At 43.4% G+C, this 15,944-nt stretch overlaps 1 protein-coding gene across 4 annotated transcripts in view; it reads left to right on the forward strand.

Annotated features, from left to right (window-relative positions):
• ANKRD13B (ankyrin repeat domain 13B) overlaps window positions 1-15,944 on the forward strand; it is a 135,080-nt gene that overhangs the window by 63,821 nt on the left and 55,315 nt on the right. The window lies entirely within an intron of this gene.

The raw sequence follows: 15,944 nt of genomic DNA on the forward strand, positions 1-15,944 counted from the left end.
TATATATGTGTGTATATATATGTATATATGTGTGTATATATATATATATATATATATATATATATATATATATATATATATATATAGTACTATATAAACTGGTATACACAAACTAATACACTTCATGCTTCCTTGTGAAAGCACACTATTTTAATAATACAGGCCTAATGTTTGAGAAATATCCTAAGTATGAGACTCTAACAGTATTGTGCTTAAACAAATGTTTATTACTTCATTCAATCATGTTTCTCACCATTTAAATAGGTTTCATACAAGGTATACTTAATGCCATCAATGTTGTGTGTACTCCTGCAATATAAAAAAAAAAAAAATATTATATATAAATATATATATATTTTTATAAGAGATATATTTATATATATATATATATATATATATATATATATATATATATACACACGTATTTAAACTCATGCAGACAGGGAGTTAACCAGACTTTCACATACACACAGAAATGTAAGCGGGGAAAAAACATTTCTTTTTGCAGGTGTGTTTTTACTGATATGCCTGGCTAAGAAATATTTTCACACACTGGTCTTTGTTAGTTTTCAAAAAAACACTATGTGAACGCATTCACAGTCTAGGGATGTTTTTCACAAACGAGATAAAAGAAGGAGAAATGTTTCTCCCACAGTCCCATATCACGAACCACAACTGTTAACCCAATTAGACAAACAAATCCAATTGGCGTTTGAAATAAGGAGTCAAAGTAGTTACTTTTGTTGACCTTGACAAGGAAAAACAGGAGTTTGTTAGCCATTCAGCACATTCATTTTGATGAGCAAATAACACAGACCTGCACACAGCTTTTGTGCTACTCAGACATGGCTGATGAATTCGTTAACAATATTAATCCCCTTTTAGGGTATAAGTACATGATCTGTGAAGCCATCTTGAACAGTCGCGGACAGAAAGCAAGCACACGCCAAATCGATGATTTCATTCGAGCAAAATATCCTTATTACCAAGACCGTAAGCATGCACGGAATTTTAATTCCTCAATAAGATTCACTTTATCAAGTAATGACTTTTTTGAACGTGACCAGGATAAGCTACAACACACCTATGGTTTCTGGAAGATTGCCCCGGAAAAACAATTTATCCTGAAAGACGGCACTTATATTGTCGTGAAAGGCATATTTATTCCTAATGGCAATAGCAATGTATCCGCTACTACTGATCCGTTTGAATGGATACGTGCTGCAATATCTGCAGCCTCCATTCCTGAAACCCACATTGTACAAGAACAAAAGTACTATGATTATGTACCAAGCCTTTCAGCTGAAATTGCATTGGAATGGGAACCGGAAGAAATGAACCTACCTCCCGACCAATTATTTGAAGAAAGCAGTGGCGATTCCTATGAGCGCATCCTGGAGGAGATATGTGCCATACTGGATTCAGCGGTTGGGTTAAGCGTGGATGAAAATGGCTTGCATTTCTGGAGCGACCAGTTGCAGCCAGGCGAAGAGTTAATTCTAGAAGAATGGTAAATATAACAATCGTTATGCGTTGACTCTGCGTTTAAATTTTTTTTTTTTTTGTAACCACCATTTTCACTTTCAATGCGTGGATACAGCGTAACATTGCAGACTGCATAACATGTAGCGATCACAAACAAATTGTTTCCTAATACAATATAGTAGGACCTGAAAGAGTAGTACACATTGCTGACGGAATAAATATACGTACTTTCCTATCCCTTTAAACATATTAGCAACATTTTACCATTACTCTAACACATACCTGTTTTGTTATCATGCAACATCTACAACATTGAAAACCGGGTCCACCACGTATGACGTGGGACCCTTGTCATGGGCCAAGGCGTCCTTAAAAAGGATTAGTGATGTAAGTCCCGCCCCCAAGCGACGTGCGCGCCTCAAAGCCTATTGGCTGTCATGTTTTGTTATAGTAACGGTAACTGCAGTGTGTGATGCGTGCGGCTCAGTGTTTGTAGGCGTACCCTGGGCGTTAGCCGAATGTTAATTGAGTGGGAGGAGTGTTAGCGTGCGTTTCACGCTGGCTTAACATGACGTCACACGTATTGCATTTGCTTTCTGTTCAAACACGTCTGTTTAAAAAGAATACAGATGTACTCGTTTAGAACGAATGTAGTTTCGTCTTCATTGTATTTGAAATAAAGATGTTATGTTTACTGGTATTTTCAACATGTATTGAACGCACAACGTACGCTTTGTTTTGCGCATGCGCTAACAGTTAGTGGAGCCAAGCGTGAAGTGCGTGCGCACACAAAGATGTGCGCGCACATCTTTCAGTATACAGGCAACGTTCACTTCTTATACATAGTTATGCCTGCTACAAATTTAAAGAAACATTACATACTGATGAACAGTTTTACTTCTAACATATAAGTGACTGACGTGTGTATCTACACAATCATATAGAGCTGCGTAACGCGTTGTCACGGATGCATATCTAGTAAGGTGCCATCTTTGACCATCATGTGTTTGCTGTATTTCAGAGATGTCGGGGAAGATACAATCGGATCAATGTATGATTTCAGAAGAGTCTACCTTTATATGAGATGATTGTGAGGAGGAGCCACCGACTACTATACTACATATGGAACTAATTTTATATTGCTTGCAGCGCTTATTAACAAACAATTAAAAATGTGATACCCTTATGCCTATATTGCATAAGCACTTAATTAACATAATGATGTTGCAAAAGAGTGCCTCATGAATTTTTATTGAGTGTTCTTTAATGACTACTAACATTTTATGACATGGTGTGTTTTATATATAACAACCATTCCCACTCTGCTAACACATTTGTGTATTCTAATATGTAATGGAACGTATGACTGTCGAAACTATGTAACAATAATAATAATAATATGAGCATGTTCATGTATAGGGCTGCTAGTTGTACGCAGCGATTTACAGACACATGTTTCAGCCTGAGGTCCCTGGCCCGTGGAACGTACAAATGTTTTTTTGCCGCATGAGGCACAGGGAGATAAAGTGACTTGGCCAAGGTCACAAGGAGCCCACACCGGGAATTGAACCAGACTCCCCTGCTTCAAACTATCAGTGCCAGTGTGTGTCTTTACTCAGTGAGCCACTCCTTCTCCCAATGTAAAGGACACTTACAACCAAGTAGCCATTTATTTTTAAAATCTCTTGTTACATGGGTATGTAGATAAAATGGTTTGGGACTGTAGCAAATAATGTTACTGGCCAGATGTTATGGTCCCCTCCAATGCATGATGTTCTGAATATGACATCACCATCATGTTATGAAGTACGTTTCTGTGTATATTTCATTAACCTAACTAACTATAGTTTACTGTGTTTATTAATCGTTTAGAAATACATAGTATAGTCAATATGATGATATAAGCTACCATAATAAAGCTGGTGTTATCATTTGTCGGTGTTATACATGGATCCTACACCAATTGATAGAGACACAAACAGTTGTCTTAAAAAGTGTGTCTATGCTAGTGATGAATGTGCTCCCGTAAGTAAACAAATAAGTACAGTTATCCCCTTTTCTCCAACCACCTCTATATTACATTAATGGAAATTATAAGGAAACATACATAAAATGTGATGAAATGTGAGTAATCATTTTGTAATACAATGCACATGAAAGCTCAAGAGTAGCTAAATGCATATACATGATACAGAAAGTACATATATGTAACATTTGTGTTTAAACCAATATGTTGGGTTTTTAGTTCCAATAATTATAGGAAGATTGAGGTAGCCACATCTTATGAGAGATGTCAGCAAATATACATACCATGATCAGTCATACTGGAGATATACCTATAATGCAAAGGAACAATATATAAATTGCAAACATTGACATGCCATCTTCAGTACCGTAAACAACACAGCAAAGTGTGTATTTGGTGTTAAATGTACAACACCATGTATATTTCATGACATTCAAAATGTAAATCAGCCTGGTGTACACATCATCTGGATGTACATGTTACACTGCACCAATAACATTGTATGTAAGCATACTAGAAGCATGAATGATTATGGGCATAATATGTGTTTTGTCTTAGCATAAGGAATAACACAATGCTAAAATATTATTGCTTTGTTACCCAAGTTGTATTCACATACACACAACTAAAGTACAATTGAAGAGGGATTATATAACCTGTGCAACAATAACATACCGGTGCCACATCCCTTTGTGCACACAGCAGAGAAAAGAAAGGTGTGCAACCCATATTCATCTGTGTCCTAACAGAAGGTTATATAAAGAAACATTATTGTTAATATAACATAATTAAACTATAAAAGTAGTACTAGGAACATATGAGTTTGTACTTACAAGAAAAAAATGAATTGATGAGATTCTGTCGTGTCTGGCCACCACTGGCTGTTTGTTCATTTTCAGCAGCTACATGGGTGGGATGCTCGTCTACCAAAGCCTCAGCTAGGTCTGACTGTACATTGTGCCTGAGTGCAACATTGTGCAAAATGCAACAGGCAAGGATAATATCAGACACTTTTTGAGGCTTGTATAGAAGAGCCCCACCAGTTCTGTCCAGACACCTAAACCTGGTCTTGAGTAGGCCAAATGTCCTCTCTATAACAGATCTTGTAGATATATGGGCTGCATTGTACCTGTCCTCTGCTTCAGTTTGAGGGTTTAGCACCGGAGTCAAGAGCCACGGCCTAATTCCGTATCCTGAGTCACCTATAATGAATGGAGCACACATAAGCTGACATTAGTGATCAAATTGTACAATGCCAACATTCCTAAATCAACATGTGTTTTGTGTTAGAACATGTAAATATGTACTCACCCAGCAGCCAACCAGGTTCAAAATGTCCCTCTTCGAACGCATGGAAGACTGAAGAGTTCCTCAGGATAGAGGAATCGTGACTGGAACCAGGGAACTTGGGTACCACATGCATTATCCTCATCGTGGCATCACATACCACCTGTACATTGAGTGAATGGTAGTGCTTCCGATTGCGGTACACATGCTCACTCTGACTAGGTGCAATCAAAGCAACATGTGTGCAATCGATTGCACCCAGCACACATGGTATCCCTGCTATATTATAAAAGCCAGTCCTGACTTCCAGCCACTCTGTCGCCTCTGTAGGAAAATGAATATAATTCCTAGCGCGTCTATTGAGTGCATAGAGAAACTGGGTCAAGGCCCGCGAGAATGTAGATTGCGAGACCCCGCCCACTATGCCCACAGTTGTCTGGTATGACGCGGAAGCAAGATAATGTAATGAGCACAGCATTTTAACAAGCCCAGGGACTGCACGACCTCTGGCTGTGAAAAAATCTAAATCCCCCCTTATCTCCTCATAAAGAGCTAAGATTGCTGCTGAACTCAAACGATAGCGACTTACAATCTCCTCCTCACTCATCCCATCTAACAGGGTTCTCTCCCTGTACAGACGCGGACGAGGCACAAGTTGTCTCCTCTGTCTTCTCCTCTGATCTCCTGTCCCTCTACCTGTCCCTCGGCCTGTCCCTCTCCCTGTCCCTGTCGTATCCGCGTCACTGTCACTGTCCCTCGGTGTGTCCCTCCCTTGCCCTATATGATTGTCTTCATCATCAAGCATGTCATAGAAAAGAATGTTCCTCCGTCTCCTAAACATTCGCAACATTTTGAAATGAGTAGCTGTGAATGAGCAGGTAATGTGCGTCCTTTAAATAGGTATGTGATGATGTCAGGTGACATAGTAAAATGCAAGGTGTTACATTAACATAATAAAGTACTTCTGTGGCAAGCTGTGTGCACTTGTTGTTCTAAGTATTTGTTGTGTGTATTCTGCAGGGAATGATGATATTTGGCAATGATGTGACGTGAAGCTTTGTACAAAGATTGCTTGCAAATAAATAGTTGCATGTGCAATGCATGTAACACTTGTGAACGCAAGAGTCAGTCATGTAATGAGACAAAAAGGCTGAGATTGACGTGGGAAAAGTTTTGTGTAACATGTGTAATTATCCATGTTATTGTGACATGTTGGCAACAATGAATAGTCGTGTGCATATGCATGCATTTGTGTAAGGAGGATAGTTGGTATAGAATGAGTTTACAAGGTGTCCCAATGATGAATTACTGTACATGTGTGTATAAGTTAGGTTGAAGTGCTTGTAATGCAACGGTTACAATGTAAACATGCAATGTGATTGAGCGTCCAATAAGTGACGTCATGAAAATAGGGAGGACCCAAAAGTATATGTAAACATGAGAAGACAGATGTACATGAACGTTTAAAGATGCGTGTCACATTACAAGCATTGTGTAATGTAAAGGAAGATGAATATACTGTGTATGAGTGACATGTGTGACATGTGTGACATCATGTAAATAATTGTCGCTGAGTTGAGTAAAATGTGTGATATGATGTGAGGTTCTCCTTTAAGAGTGTAGTATAGTATTTTCCCTTGCCACATCATCACATGATGAGTAATGTGACCCGCAAATGCTGCAAACATGTAAAAGTCGAATGTTATGCAAATAAGACACATCAGCTGTGACACAATGCAGGGAATGCCCCCACACTGTAATGCAAATCCCCCTTGTATTGTGAGCAATGAAACGTAAACAGTACTATACTGTTATACGTCCCCGCTCCATTGACTTCCATTGATGTACAGAAGATGTTTTTTTTCTAAGTGCCGTTCCGGCAGCCTTAGCGATCGTTCTCCCGTCCAAACTGCCAACTTTAGTTGGCGGGAGAAATCGGCCATAACATCTCAATTTCGTAGTGCCGATCAGCCCCGATAAGCTGTTTTTTTTTGTTGAATCCAGCCGATTTAAAAAAGTGGCGATCAGTGTCGAAAACAGGCTTATCGGCAGGCGACTGGCCATAACCAAATTATCGGCTCCGAAACCTGGCGATATGAAGCACTTATCGGCGCTTACTGAATCTCAAACCCAATTTTGGCTATAACATGGCCATATTTCCCTTATCAACGCTTACTGCATGAGGCCCTATGTCCTCATTCATACCAGTAGGTGTATCCACCATACCTCTCTTGGTAGCAAAAGCAATGTCTTTATTCTGTCTCCTGCACGTACTGACTTCCGAACTTCATCAGGAGGCGAGAATTTCAGCTGTGAAACATTATGTTTATAACCATCAAAGTTTGTAGCAACAGCAGATTAGTTTATTTTGTTTCTAATATCACACTTGTGTTCATTTAATCTTAGGCTGGGACCACGGTGCCGCAGACCGTGCGGGGGCTGTGCAGTGAAGCGGGCGCTTACCTGGCCGTGGTGGACGGGCCGTGGGGGGGGGCGTGCCTAGGGACGTCACAGAGCTGGTTCGCCCTCATTGGGCAAACTGCTCACGTGACCGGCCTGTCATGCCAAGAATCTTGCGCAACGCGTGCCCCATCCTGCGCGCGCCCGCATGATCACTGCCTTAAGGCAGTCTGTTCGCTCAGCGTCAGGACGCCGCCGCACGGTCTGCGGCACCATGCCTTGGTCTCATACTGTAGGTCTAAAGGTCTGTCCCACATATATAGTAGTTTAGAGTAGTGGTGCGCAAACTGGGGGGTGCTAGATTTTCTGGGGGGGGAGCAGCAGTTATAGAGGTCCCGCACTCTCACCCCAGGCATTCAAATTAAATGCCGGGGGACCGCACGAGGCCTGTATAATACACTTACCTTCCCTTTCAGCGACACGCCGGCCTGGTAACCCGGCATCAAATGACGCCGTGGGGTCATGTGACGTCACGTTACCATGGCAACGTGACGTCACTTGACCCCGCTCGTCATTTGACGCCGGGGTCGAGGGGGGGGGTGGTGTGAGGCGCCAAGGGGAGCAGACAGTGGTGCGCACGGGGAAAAGTTTGCGCACCCCTGCTTTAGAGCAACGGTGTCCAATACGTTTGCCGCTAGCCTGTTGGAAGTGCTATCATTCACCCAGTAGCCCAAGCACGCTGCCTAGGGATCACACATTCGCCCCTCATATTCAAAAGGTATCTAAAACCTGTCGCTTTTTCCTTTGCAATATTACAAAGACACGCCCTTTCCTCTGTTGCACGACTGCTAAAACTGACACAGGCCCTCATTCTCTCCCGTCTCGATTACTGTAACCTCCTGCTGTCCGGCCTTCCTGCCTCTCACCTGTCTCCCCTACAATCTATCCTAAATGCTGTTGCCAGAATCACTCTACTCTTTCCTAAATCTGTCTTGTTGTCTCCCCTGCTGAAATCTCTCTCCTGATTTCCTATCAAATCCCGTACCACACACTCAATTCTCCTCCTCAGCTTTACACTCTTCTGCTCCTTACATCTCAGCCCTAATTTCTCGCTATACACCATCCTGACTCTTGAGTTCTACTCAAGGATGTCTTCTTTCTACCCCATTTGTATCTAAAGCCTTAAACCCTTCTCACTGACTGCCCCACACCTCTGGAATGCCCTTCCCCTCAATATCCGACTAGCACCCTCTCTATCCACCTTTAAAACCCACCTCAAAACACACCTTCTTAAGGAAGCATATGAGTGGCTCCATGGCTGATAATTAACACCTCATACATTAACTTTGGCCCCTTGCACACACTTACCAGAATGCCCTTCTACCAGAACGTTCTTCCTACCAACAAATTAGATTGTAAGCTCTTTGGGGCAGGGTCTCCTTCTCCTAAATCTCAGCTGGCTGGTGACTGTGGGGGAGGCTCGGCTGGCCAGCGCCTTCATTTACAGCACCACCCCTTCACGCTGGATGTTGGTCCTGCTTCTGCATTGGCCACGTGATTTCCGTGTGGCACCAGAGTCCTCCTCCCAGGTAAGGTGTAGGGGACTTATTATGTGTATTTGAGTTGTGTGTGTGTTTGGGGGGGGGGGGGGAATTATATGTATTTGGGGTGTGTGTGGAGTTATTATGTGTATTTGGGGTATGTGGGGGGCTTATGTGTATGTAACCCACTGTGTGTGTTTGGGGGGGATTATATGTATTTGGGGTGTGTGTGGAGGTGTGTGTATTTAGGGTGTATGGGGGAGAGTTATGTATATTTGGGGTATGTGGAGGGTGTTATGTGTATTTGGGGTGTGTGGGGGGGCAATGTGTGCGTAACCCCCTATGTGTGTGTGTGTGTGAGCTCACACACTGTCACACTGCCCCCTGGGCAGGTTTCTCTCCAACGTGACTGTGATGGACATGAGAGCAGCCAATAATAACAGCTGAGGAAGACGAGGGACTATGGGCGAAGAGCCTTTAAGAAAAGGAAAGGCAGCCATGTTAGATTAGATCTGCACGGACCTGATCACAGCAGGTTCGTTTGAGGTCTGCAGAGAGAGTGCACGTGGTGACAGGAGCTGAGAGCTACAGCTCCAGAGTGGAAAAGAGATGACGCGCCGCTGGAGGGGAACCTCGGCGGCTATAAAAGGCACAGTGGTACCAAAGCACCTTTTTGAAGAACAGGCCTGCAACATGTTCAGTACAATACGAGGTGCCACAGTGTGCCGGCACCATCATAAGCCAACGTACTCAGGATTGGGTGGCTACTACACCACTGACATTGGCTCACACCCGCGCACTGCTATTTAGGGATTGTGGTGTCTATGTGTACAGTGTGTAGTGATCCTCTGCTGAGGATCACAAGGGGCCTGAGTTTAATAAGTGTGTAGTAAATCAAGTGAGTTTGTATTATTCCTGCTGTCTGACCGTAGGGCATGTGCGGCCCAGTAAGTAACAAGGGACTCAGGCCCCAGCCTCAGCGATATTTGTAAGTCTGAGAGCTAAGTACAGGGGTTATATGTATTTAGGGGGTGTGGGGGTTATTATGTGTATTTCGGGTGTAGGGGGTTATTGAATGTATTTGGGGTGTGGGGGAGTTATGTGTATTTGGGGTTTGGGGGAGTTATGTGTATTTGGGGTTTGGCTGGGTTATGTGTATTTGGGGTGTGGGAGTTATGTGTATTTGGGGTGTAGGGGGTTATTGAATGTATTTGGGGTGTGGGGGAGTTATGTGTAGTTGGGGTTTGGGTGGGTTATGTGTATTTTGGGTTTGGGTGGGTTATGTGTATTTGGGGTTGGTTGGGGTTATTTGTTTTTGGAGTGTGTGTGGGGGGGGTTATGTGTATTGGGGGAAGGGTGCTTAGTGTCTGTATTGGGAGAAGGGGAGAGAGGTGGGGGTGTGCAGGAGAGAGGGTCCCGGGAAAACTGTCTGTGGCCCTGGGCACAGCAGCAGCACGGCAGGCGGTGCGACTCGCGAGAACGACGTTATTGTGACTGATACATGAATGTGGCGAATATGGAAAGACAACAACCACAAGTGTGTTGCTAGCTTTGAATTCCTATTGGACGCCACTGCTTTAGAGCGTATAGACAAATGTTGTTTCACAGGTCGTAAAATCACGTAATTTCAACGCCTTCCCTGTCATTGGGTGATATATTGCATCACCCTTGATCACATTAGTACACTGTGAGCAATGCAGATATGGATATGTAGCTGTTTTTTTGCTTGAAATAGAACTCTGTTTGCTGTTGGTATTACTTATCTCTACTTTTGTCCTTAAGGCTTTTAGTTCTTTTGTAGGAAAAAAAGCATTTTTCTCATCTTTTTTTTAATAATGTGCCAGTGCTTTGTAATAATACATTCTATTTCTTTTGAACTATTATTAAAAGTGGCAAGACATGAAATTCTTGTACCTATTTGTTTTTTCTGTGATGCTTTTAATAAATCCCCATGGGGTATCTCTCTCGCTTTACTATATGTGCTAGTCAATATCCTCTCTGCTGGAACTTTGAGATTAACGTTTGTGCATTTTCTTTCAAAGAATCCTTCTGCTCTTGAGATTCTGTGGGCGGACAACAATTGACTATATGGTAAACCATTAAAAGTGCTTTTAGGATGGAAGCTACTCGCCGTCAATAGATTGTTGTTATCTGTAGTTTTAGTGAATAAATCTGTAGATAAATGGTCTTCTACCTTGGTAACCTTATATCTAGGAAGTGTACTTGTCACGGTAACTTGTGATAGGTTATAATAATACACACCAAAATATCTGGATTGAATTGAACACGACTTAGATATAATAAATAGAGTTTATTCCTTAAAGAAGGTGAACACAAGATATACAAATAACTGGCAAAATATAGACACTTACTCAGGAATGGGGATGATGAAGTAATCAGGAAACAGGATTAGCAATTCATCAGGCATCAAATAGTTGGTAAACTTGAAGTCACGAAAACACGAACAATGAACAACACAAGCATAGGACTGACACTGGTTTATATGTAATTCCAGTCCTATACCTTATCATTGAGTGCAGGTCATTGGAGAACAATTACCTGCACCCAATCTCTCCTTGCCACCTCACCTGAGGGGCACCGTAATACCTGCGCATTGGGTGGGTATTATTCTAATCAGGGGCTTATTTCCCTAGCCCCCCGCCCACAAGCCCGGCACCTGAATGTCTACCTGGGCAGGAAACCCTTTGTCCTAGGGTGTGACTTATAACACTTATCCAAAAGTACCCACATCCTGCTTTTCTGTTGTGCTCGCATACACAAGCAGGGTGGGGGAGTCTTTGATCAGGGGTTTTATTGTAGACCATTTGTCTCCCTCCCTGACCATTAACGTAACATATGGGCTCTGAGTTTTTATACCAGACCCAAAATACAATTCCTTCTTTAATATCTTCACATATTAAAATAATCCATTCTGTGGGTCTGAGCGGGCTTAAATTTGCCAGGTCCTCATGCCGGAAGACATTTGTGGCCAAGTTTCAGCCTTCCACGACCCCCAGAACCGGAGATACAAAAAACAAGTTAGAATCCCCCATTAACTTTAATGCAGGATTCTCCACCATAGCTAAAATAAATCTCTGCTTTTCACTCTCCCATTGAAATCAACGGGCTCTGCCGCTATAGGCTTTCAATGGAGCAACTCCGCCGTTGAAGTCAATGGGCTCCGCCGCTATAGGCTTTCAATGGAGCAACTCTGCCATTGAAGTCTATAGGGAAACCAAAATTTTTCACAGTTGCCCATACTCCGTCTGGTTGGTCGGAGAGGGCTGGAAATGGCCATGCAGTCATGCCGGAACAGTGACTACCTGCGACCCAAATCTCAGCCCTCTGGTCCTCACAGAACCGGAGATATGGGCTTACCCTTTTTACCTTTTCGGACTTAGCCGTTTTAACGCCACGCGGCTTTCTCCCATTGGAATCAATGGCCGGCGCCGCCATAGGAAATGCATGGGCCGGCGCCACCATGGGATTCAATGGGACGACCCTCGTGGTGGGCGCGACCCTTTACGGGGGTCCCTCATTCCCGGACCCGGTGGTGGTTGAGTGTGGGGGTTCCTAAGGTCTAGGGGCAAAAATAATTTTATTCCTGGGTGCCCTAGAACCTAAGGTTCCCACGCCAATTGTGATTGAACTTGACCGGGTAGTGATCAAAGCTCTTTTTCAGATAATGTTTCCGCTCTTGTGGTCTGCGGTTTGGATGGCTGCCAACCCGTTCCTGGAGGTCAGCATCGAGGAATCCCCATTGAAATGGATGGCTCCATTGACTTACAATGGGGAACCGCCGCTCCTCCTCTCGGGTGCCACCTGCAGGTCTTCTACCGAAACGGGCCCAAATCGCTGGAATCTCATAAAGTTGCATTAGGCTGCAACGGTGACCTACGGAGAGCTGCAAAATGGAGCCTGAAAATGCGGTTAAATGGAACAAAGGGCTATAAACACTGAATTAACATTAACCCTTTCCCTCCCGCATCAATCCCAGTGTATATGGTGGTGCAAACACTGGAATGGGAACAATACACATTTACAGGGGAATATACATTTGGGTACCGAAGCAGGGTAAAAACACATTACCGCAGTCCAGTTAACCTCTTGCTTCCCAAGTGAAAGCAGGGGGTGGCCAAATGGGGTGTAACCCCTTTAATACCGGGCAAAACCCAATCTCTCATGACAGTACTATTTGGCCATTTTGTTCTAATTTAAATGTTATTGAGGGATGACCCTCATATGCATACTCTTCTAATTCTCTTAGTTATTCAGGTCCTCCAGTCCAAATACAAAATGTGAGATGTCGGGTGATATTGTGGGTGGCAGCCTGGGTGCTATATTCTGCAAATATGGCGACAGGAGGTACCCTGCTACATGGGCCCAGTGTTGATTAGCACAGGGGGGCGCAAACTTTTTTCCCTGCGCCCCCCTGCCGGCTGTCCCCTCACTCCCGCGCCCCCCTCCCAACCCCAACTTACCCGCGCTCCGGCGTAATGACGTCACGTTGCCATAGCAACGTGATGTCACATGACCTCGCAGCGTCATTTTGACGCCGCGTTGCCATGGCGACACAGGGAGGAAGCCGCCGGAGCCACGGTAAGTTAGGTTTACAGAGGCCCTGCAGCTCCCCCGGCACTTAATTTAAGTGCCTTCGGGAAGCGCGCGGGGCCTTTGTAAACCCCGCGCCCCCCGTCGGCTGTGTCGCGCCCCCCCTGGGGGTCGCGCCCCACAGTTTGCGCACCGCTGGATTAGCAGACCCCCTGAAAATTTGGATTGGGAATTAGATAATCTGATTAAGCATATTCACCCGACAAACAGGTTGGTTAAAAAGAAGATCGGGGATATAATAATTTCAGAAACATTTACGAGTTTCCTGGAAAACAAATATAGCAAATTCCTGGGGATATGAGACCTGTGAATTAGACATAATGGTCCCTATTAAATTGCAGGTAAAACGTGGCATGGATGAGGGTGAGACATTAGGCTGCGCTTATAATGCCGGCGACAGCGCCGCGACGTTGCGTCAAAACAAATGCATTGCCGCCCTCGCGTGCAATAATAGTAAACGTGACGGCGCGCCGGCTTGGTCGCGATCGCTGGAAGTCATCTCAATTTGATTTTTCCAGCGACGGCAGCCTGACGTCACCGTCGTTATCACCGGCACTGTAAGCGTAGCCTTAGAGTGTCAAGGAGGTGAGGAGATCTGGCTGTCTGTAAAATGCACCAAGGGAAATGCTGTACTGTAACAATAGCTTCTTCCATCTTAGTAATGGTTAAGACTTTCTGGAATGTATGTATATGATGATGGCCAAAGAATGTATATCATCCAATGTATTTGAACTGGTACTTTATTAACTCCCCCCAACCATTTTTCTTTTTTCTGTATACCCCGTCCCTACCCCTTCGAAGGAAAAAGAGGCATCTAAAAAGGGATATGATAACTACAGTATATACAAATATATTCTGGGTCTATAATAATAATAGCATGTTCTTGTATAGCGCGGCTAGTTTTTTGACGTAGCGCTTTACAGAGACATTTTGCAGGCACAGGTCCCTGCCCCGTGGAGCTTACAATCTATGTTTGTGGTGCCTGAGGCACAGGGAGATAAGGTGACTTGCCCAGGGTCACAAGGAGCTGACACCAGGAATTGAACCTGACTCCCCTGTTGCAAACTCTTTATTTATTCCTCTTTAATATATGCATCAATACAAGCCACACAATGATAAGTAATTAGCTAAGTTGCCGATCGATCCGTTCTCCTGTGATCGATCAGCGAAGATTCGGCTAGGTGTTTCACTAAATAACTGCAGAGGAATATTGACTCAGTATCTGTGACTTTGTAAATGGTTGCTATAGAAACAATAAAGGCTTGTTACATTATAATACCTAAAACATGTAATTCAGAGTTGTTGTTTTTATTTTTTTAAATCCTACAAGTATTTTATCATAGTACAGAACTGTTTTTTTTTTGTTTTTTTTTAAACACGTAGGATATTGCTTGGTCTGCAGCTTTAAAGTTGGAGGAAAGGAGATTAATATAAGATTTCACCAGCAACAAAGGAAATGATTCTTTGCAGGTAGGGCAGTTAAAATGTGGTGTTCATTACCCATGGAGACTGGAAGGAATGGCATTTTCGCCTTAGGAGACATCATTAGATGATATTTCACTGGTTTTTTTTTTGTTTGCCTCACTCTGGATCAATATACTGTAAATACAAATATAGGCTCTGTATCTGTCGTCTAAAGTTAGCACAGGTTGAACTTGATGGACATGTGTTTTTTTCAACCTCATCTACTATGTAACTATGAGGGAAGCCATAGGTCAGCAGGAATGTAAACTCCAGGTACTGTATAGCGCCCAGTTACAGTATATATAGGTGCATGGTTTATGCTTGTAAATAAATAACTGAACAGTTGGGATAAGCCATAGTTTATAGTGATTCATGTGATGTGGGAGTGCAGCAAAGTAAAAGCTGTGGGAGTGTCAGGCCTCTCGTCTTATATAGGGGAGATGGACGAAGGTCAATTGGTTGTTCAACACTTGCAGCTGTGCGACATGTTTTAAGGCCATGGAACATTACATCGGTAGTGACGAGGTTCCTGAGACCTCAGAGGTTGTGTTGAAAGTACTAAAGCTGGTAATTCAGCAAAGTTGGATGCAGTATTTAGTAGGAGCACCTGACGTGTACAGGGTGCAAGTTGGGTTTAGTTAGACTCACCGTGCAGTTGGGTTTTTGGTTAAAGTGACATGTTATGTGCAGCTTTGCATCTTGGAGGATGGCTCAGCAACCGGGGAGAAACTAGTTGCTGCTTGGTTAACAATACCTGTCCTTTTGGTGGAAGTTGAAGACATTTGGGTGTGGCTGGAATTATGTTAACAAAGCTTTAAATACGTTTATCCAGTTGGGCGACTGGGTTGTTGGTCATTCCGGTTTCGAGGAGGATATGTACGGCCTTTCAGGTCTGATGGTGCTAATCTGACTGATATTTGCCTCGCTCTATTAATGTGGCAGTGCGGGTTGCTATGGAGCTTGATGGGGAAGCAAGCGGGCTAATGTAAGGTTTTTGGTTATTAATGCTCATGGCCTGTGCATGGTCTTAGTGTCCTCCTTGGTCTGCGAGGGATATGGTGATTGGAGATGTCGCACAGTGGCGGGTGAATCACATATGATGGAAGTCCTTTGGTTAGTGACAGTGGAAT

This window comes from Ascaphus truei, chromosome 3 (assembly GCF_040206685.1).
Source record: "Ascaphus truei isolate aAscTru1 chromosome 3, aAscTru1.hap1, whole genome shotgun sequence".
In the NCBI taxonomy this organism is placed as follows: Eukaryota; Metazoa; Chordata; class Amphibia; order Anura; family Ascaphidae; genus Ascaphus; species Ascaphus truei.